A 6,741-nucleotide genomic window follows, 5' to 3' on the forward strand; every position below is an offset into this window, starting at 1 on the left:
AATATAGAAACCAAAGTAGCTCAGGGACACAGCATAAAAAAGGGAAAAAATGAAGGCACAAATGAATGCCTGATTTGTATGCACAATTACACAACCAGCAACTGAAAGCAACCAACTAATCTGCTAAGTGGCCATTTAAAAACCAAACCAAACCAAAACAAAAAAAACCCAACAACAAAAAAAAAGAACCACAACCGCCCCCCCTGCCCCCCCCAACCTGGTACACAATTGCACATCACAGTGGTTTCGCAAAGATCCTGGCCATTAATAAATCAAGACACACTTTGATGCTATCCTGATAAACCAGGTTACAAGTTCGCCTCATGCTACTTATTCTCATTGTGTTCACACACGGTGCAGACTGTTCTGCTGCTGAAGTTACAAGAAGCAATCGCTTTTGTTTCAGCATTTGGTACTTAGTTATAAGGCTGTTACTCGCTTGATATCAACACATAATAGCGACCTGGGGCTTTCATTTCTTGGGAAGTTCTTGCCTGTTCTGACTTCATTTGTTTTCCCAGTAAATTATCCCATATTTAGATAATGGACAAAACTAGGATGTAAACTGAAAGGACGGGAATGGAATGTTTATTTACTTCCTTAAATCAGACCCAAGTAGCAGTTTTTATATCTTTGATAGCACAGCATGACATGTTCTTAAGGTGACGAGCCGTGCTTCGCAGCTCCAACAGCCAACCCCTAATCTTTACCTTTCCTCAGCATACACAGACATAACTACCCAGGGTATTTCAGAGAGCTAGTTTTATTAAAAAAAAAAACAAACCAAACACACGGACAAATAGTTTGGAACGCCTCCGTTACACAGCCCCACCAAGTTCTCCAGGCTCAAGTGAAGGTGCAGAGCAGGCTGTACAGTCATGCAACCAACACACCCGCAGCCCTTTCTGCCAGCAAGGAGCAGTGGTTAAAACTGGATGTGTGGAGCATTCTAGTTGTTATTGAAGCAAAAAATGGTGAGAGTATCAAGGACTTCCACTTTCAAGATTTACCGTTTTTCTCAGTAGGAAGAAAAGAAAACCTCAAAAACAACAAAAAATTTTCACGTGAGGATACAATAATATTTCTTAATGTCAGCATTCACCACGGGAGGCGTTTTTCAGTACTCATTGGAAGAACAGAATGAGTTTAGAGTTCATGAACATCTGCTAAAAAACCCAAAAAATCCCCCCCAAGCCAGCCACATAGAACAAGGGTGTCAGCACATCTGCTTCTTGGGTGAATTCAGGCTCCAGTCTGCCTATTGGGCAAAACTTTCTGCTGTACAGGCCTGTGTGGAAGCACAACCAAGAGGGTGAGCAGGTTTTTATTCCTTTCCCTTTTTTGTGTATTTAAATTAGTTACTAGAGGGTATTCAAAAAACATCAGGCATTATCTAATTATTTGATTTTTTAAAAATAAAACTACTACTTAAAGACTTCTACTAAAATTAGCCCTTACCCCTATGCTGACTGAATGAACAAATATTAAACTATCTTCATCCTGAAGATCTCAAGATTTAAGCAGAAAAGTTTCTGTGCAGAGAGACAGAGAGAGAGATAGAAAGGGAAAATAATTTGTCCAAGGTCACCTGGAAATCAGTGGTAGAACTGGAAGCTGATCACAAGCACTGGGACTCTCCCAGGCTCCAATCCTGTTAATAACGGGCCACATGTAACAGCCTCCTCCTTTAATGCTGTCTCCAGCCACCAGAAACCTCCCTACACCCAGTGCAGCCAGCTTTGCACCTGAGAGCGAGACAACTCCTTTGGCTCACAAGTACCTGTCCTGCTTCCCACGCGTGTTCTGGGAGAGCTGGGTGGCTTGTCCTCACCTCTGTCAATAAAGGCACATCTGCTCTGCTGAAGCACAGCCTGGGCGGTTCTGCATGGCAAGCTTCTTTAGACTAAAAAGCTTGTAAATCTTATTTTACAACCGAGTAAGGTCTCGCTGGGATATACAGAAATTGGTAAGAATAAATGCTAGAATTTATTTTGGCACTTTCCACATTGGATTCTTCAACCTCTAAGAGGAGAAACATTTTGACAATTGTGACAAAGACTCACCATCCAGGCAGAGTCGGAGAAGAGGGTACGTGCTTTACCGAGCTACGGATAACTGCATCAGGAACAACACTGCGCTGCTGGGGATCAGCAGAGCAGCTCCCAGGGACTTCGGGGGACTCAGGAGTTTGTCCCGGGCACCTGGAGTTCGGTGCACAGAACTCCCTGGGGCCAGACTGCATCTTTACACACCCATTTTTCAAAGATCAAAGATTTTACACCAGAAAAAATGCTGTACTGAGGTGCCCAGTTGCTAAGACTTAATTATTTTTCCTAAATGTTCCCAGCAGTCCATTTACTGGTACGTGATAAAATATTCTAATAAATTATTCAAGCTGATTGTCAAAATAAATTAAAAAACACTTTTGAGGCAATATCTTTGCTTTAATACATTTCTTCATTTATTAATTTGCAAGATTCAGTCATTCACAATACATCTTTCAGTTCCTTCGAGAAAGAGTCCTTCTATATGAACTTTTATATAACCCACACAGACACTCGTGGCTTTTGATTTGAACACGCAGGGTTGGGGCAAAAAGGAAAACATAGTGTAGATGAACAGCCCTCTGAAATTGTACTGCATAAGAGCCTAAAAAGCTTCAAGCCAAACCAAATATCCATGCATGAGAAAATCCGTGGCTGGAAATGGCCTTCAGAAGAACTCGCCAATCTGCTCCATCTGCAGTAAATTCTGTGTGTCTAGAAGAGGCCAATTTTATCAATGAAAAGGTACAGCAATACAACTGGCTGAGATGCAGGAGGAATCTTTCCCTTAGAAAAGCTCTCACGTCACATTTGGTGCTATGAAGCAGAAGGAAAAGGAAATATTTTCACTTTCAAGCAATATTTATTGTTTTGTTGCTGGTCATTTTCCCCACCCTATGTAACACGTTGCAGAAGCTTCCCGGGCACTCGTCTCTAAGCAGAGCTCAAGGGCAGACTCCGGACAGGGCAAGAAAGCAGTTCTGCTCTTGAAACAGCACTGGCAGAACTGAACTTGAACACACACCTCGAAAGGTAAAAAAATGAACAGAAACGCAGGGAGGAGAGAGAAGCACAGTAGCAACCAAAAGCAACAGAAAAACAATAGAAAACATATTAATATTTAAAGATGCTTTAATAAAAACCTGAGAAACTAAGGATCTAGTAATGTGGGCTTTTTCAATCCCTACCAGTAGCAGTATGACTTCTGTAATGTCACTCAGTAAGTTACAAGAACTAAAAATAGCTAACCCCAGCTCTCCAGTTCCCTGTGTTAGCCATTACTCAAAGCTGACTTGCATTTATCACCAATCTCACATAGGAACTTGGAGATTCATACAGACTAAGCAAGCTGAAGGGCAGCACTTCAACTTCCCCTTTTAAAAGCCTAACTTCTGAACAAAGAATTATTCAAAATAGTTACTGTGTAATAGTTAAGACACTAACCCCAATTTAATTCCTTGTTCAATTCACTCAGCCTATCAGTGACCCATAAAATAGGAGCAAGGTAACAGTTATTCCATACAGTAATTTTGGAGGGATTCATTTAATGTTGTGCAGCACTCAAACGGCATGATTACAAATGGTACGGTAACAAACAGTACAAATATGGACAAATATGAAGGGAAGGAGAATAAGTAACTCCCCTTCTAGTTCTCTGCTCTGACACAACAGAGACCTCAGAATTTCTGCAATGTTCTGGAACACAACCCATGCAGGCCTGGTGTTTCCTTATAGTTGCCTGAGTTATGCTGTCTTCATCTTTTTTTATCACCCCAAGCATATCTCATCTGATTAGACAAAAATCACCCTCCCCTAATGTCAGCTCTTCCTAGTTGTCTTAACACTACCATCCTGCCACCGATGTCACTAGACAGTCAATAAAAAGTTCATCTCCTGCTGGAAACGCCATTGGAATAGCAGCATTTGCTGTTCAACAACAAAGTTTCTAAACTACTTTCCCAGTCAGGTGAAATATATCCCACACTGAAGGGCCTACGCACCACGTAAGTCACATGAAATCACTGAGGTTGATTAAATCCACCAATGGCCTAAGGACCAGGTATCCAGCTCTGCACCTTCATAACTGTAACGCCAGACTGCTTTAGGTAAGAGTTAGGCTCCTTAGAAGCGGTCTGATTTTTAACGATATTGAGCAATGACACCTCTTAGATTTCCACAGGACTGCTGGGAATTCAACATGCCTGGAAATAAAGACAACTTTTTATTATTCTTGTCTTCAAAATAACAATGTTCTTGTCTAGCATTAGTTATAGAAACAATTCAGTTTATGCCTGGGCCTGCCCTTAGCCACAAAAAGAAAATTAGGTAAGTTGAAGCACTAGGGACAGATACGTAAGCTATTTGCGATGAGCTTCAACTGCTCTCTTTTTCAAGCATCCTTCCTCAAAACCCAATGCCAGAAATATTAATGGCCAAAGAGAGCTAGATATTGCTGAGTTTGCCCCAACAAGCTGGAGGAGCTTCTGATCCCAAGCAAGCACCACCTCCTCCCTCAGGAGTCAAGCTGAATGGTTTCCGAGCATGCCCAAACACACAGAAATGAGTAACTGTGTGCATGTGTATTTTATGCGGTTTTAAGATTCATATAGGGAGTTCTAGTAAAAATAAGCAACAGTGTATACATATCAAGAGACAAAGAGAGAAAGGAGATGGCTTTTAGTAATTCTCAATATTTTCTGCTCCCTACTTCTCTAGCAATTAAGGTTTTATTTATGTAACTTTAAAACCACTGCATGTAATGCTATTCAACAATGAAAAACATTGCTGCTTTTTTGTTAAAAAAATCATCCTGGCATTAACTGCTCAGAATACTGTATTTATAAACTCCTCATACCTTTCTGCTGGCACAGGAACAGTGACAGTAACATGGAATGGGACTTTGAGATCTTAGATAGCCAGATTTTTGCATTCTGAAATGGCTGTTTTCAGAAAGAAGCAATTTCAGAGTTTTGCTACAGTCCAGTCCCTGCTGGCTACTCTTTCTACTTAAAATATCCTGTACGCTGATGTGCTCTATTAGGCAGGAAAAATACTTTGTTACAGGACAAAACTGAGGGAAGAGAGGGCAGAAGTTACTCTAACTTCGGAACAATATTTAAAGACAGTCTTTCATAAGACAGAAGTTCACGCGAAGTGTTAAAAGCCAGTCTTGAATCTGAGCTAATGTCAAGGAGGATTTTTAACACACTTCTGTAGCAGTAAGCCACCTCTTCTTTACTTGTATTCTCCAGCTTAGCGACTGTCCACTCCACACCGAAGTGGAATATTAGGGCACAAGGGGGAAAGTCCGAGCATTTAGTCACTTCTGAACCTCACCAGATTCAAGCCAATAGTCCAGCAACGACAAGCTCTCTACCCTGCTACCACTAACATAAGCCATCACATGCAATTTCCTCTCCGGGGTTTCTTATTTTCCCGACGCATGTTCTCAACTCCAGCGCTTTTGTTCTGTTATTTTACCGCACCTTCTTCAATCCAAACCATTTCTTTGAACACAACAATAAGTTATTGATTCCGGTGGATGTCAATGGCAGTTGCAGCCGCCTCGGGAGGAAGGCAATCGATAGTGAATGGAACTCATGTGACCGCGTGAACACGGCGTGCCCCGGAGTCACATACGGCCTCTGGGGCCAATCGCCTCTGCAGTCATTGAAAAATAGTAAGGATCAATTGGTATGTAAAGCCGTACCAGTTCATTTTAATGAAAAAGCATGCTAAACAAGCCAAGCCAACCCACAAATGAATGCAGACACAACAACAAAAAGGAGGAAGATGACACCATGATTCAGATTTTCAAGCTACTTCATTTCACTCCACACTGACTTTGTTTCTGTTTTATTTCACCTCCGTTAACCGAGAATGAAAGTACAGCCATGCTCAATTTCTTGCAACATGCAATCACTCTCTCTTCTGTTTATTAGGAAACCTAGCTTTCCACCTCTGTTTGCAAAGTATTCACATAATTATAATTGTTCCACTGAGCAGTACAATATCTATACCATGATCTAGATATAAGCCATATGTATGAGCTTATATAACTGGCTACATTATTTGTAACAGGTCCAGGTCCTTTCAGCCGGGATGAATGATGCTGTAGAAGTGTTGAAGCATGTAAAAGAGGATCAAGCAGCCCTTCAGTCACGTTGTTAACCATTTTATTTAAACATCCCTGAAGCTAAGAACGGGGACTTCCTAAACACACAGCAGATGGAAAACACAACTGGCCAAGCTCTGCGAGGCCTTGCATTTTACTTGTACGGAAAATTGCATTATGGAGCGCTGCTACGAGCACTGACCATTTGTTTCTTACTCTAAAACGCATTAACTCCTCTCCTCTCGCTTTACAGCACCAGAGGCTATTTATAGATTACAAACAGCTTCACAAACTTTATGTAACAGCACCCTGCCCCCGAGAAACGGCAAGATCCAAGGGGCCAAAGGGCAGTGATGAGCCCCAGGTGGGACCCCGGTTCCGCGAGGGCGGCCGCGGCCCCCGGCCCCGGGGATCTGTCCGCTTCAGCACCCGCCGGAGCCGACACGGGTTTTACCGGCACCTCCAGCATCGCATACGGTGTTCTTACGGGAAAACACGGGACCACGGCGAGAGGAACTCGCCCCCCAAGCGCTGCTCCCCGCGGAAGGGAGTGCTCCAAGGCAGCCACCATCGGGGCTACCT

This window comes from Fulmarus glacialis, unplaced genomic scaffold, assembly GCF_000690835.1.
Source record: "Fulmarus glacialis isolate BGI_N327 unplaced genomic scaffold, ASM69083v1 scaffold22824, whole genome shotgun sequence".
Lineage (NCBI taxonomy): Eukaryota > Metazoa > Chordata > Aves > Procellariiformes > Procellariidae > Fulmarus > Fulmarus glacialis.